Below are 627 nucleotides of genomic sequence, written 5' to 3'. Positions count from 1 at the left end.
TCACACTCACATGTCCCTGTTCTGCCTAGGTCTTGCCTGGCTCCTCATGGTCTTGTTTAAGAAAATCATTGGCTGTTTTAATTTTTAATTAAAGATGCATACATTGTTGCAGAGACAGCGATGTACTCCAGAATCCATTATAATCTGTATTTACCAGATTTGCACAGAATAACCAATTTATATTCTATATATAAGAGAAAACTTCACAAAGTACTTATCAGTTAATCTGTGACTGCTCCATGCAACGTCCTAACTCTAGATTTCCAGTAAAAAGGATTTTGTTAAAAGTCCCTGAATTATAACGTCTCCAAGGCATCAACATATAGCATGCTCCATTTTAAGGTATTTTTCTGTGGAATCGGAAACCTTGTACAGCCTGGTATCTAGCAGATTTGGCTAAGTCAGAGTTTTTCTTTAAAAGTAGATATACTATTGACATTTAGTTTCTGCCTTATTCCATATTTACAGTAACTGACCTTTAACCTGCACATGGCTGTCCTGGTATGCATCTCACACTGCCCTGAACGGTCTATTTAACCGTATGACTTTTAACAACACAATGCATTTCAAAATTTAAAGGGAAACTGTCATTTATCAGGACTATTTGGGTTATGTAAAAGTATACAC

This window comes from Pelobates fuscus, chromosome 3, assembly GCF_036172605.1.
Source record: "Pelobates fuscus isolate aPelFus1 chromosome 3, aPelFus1.pri, whole genome shotgun sequence".
Lineage (NCBI taxonomy): Eukaryota > Metazoa > Chordata > Amphibia > Anura > Pelobatidae > Pelobates > Pelobates fuscus.
The sequence above is the reverse complement of the archived record's forward strand: the minus strand, read 5'-3'. Positions refer to the sequence as shown.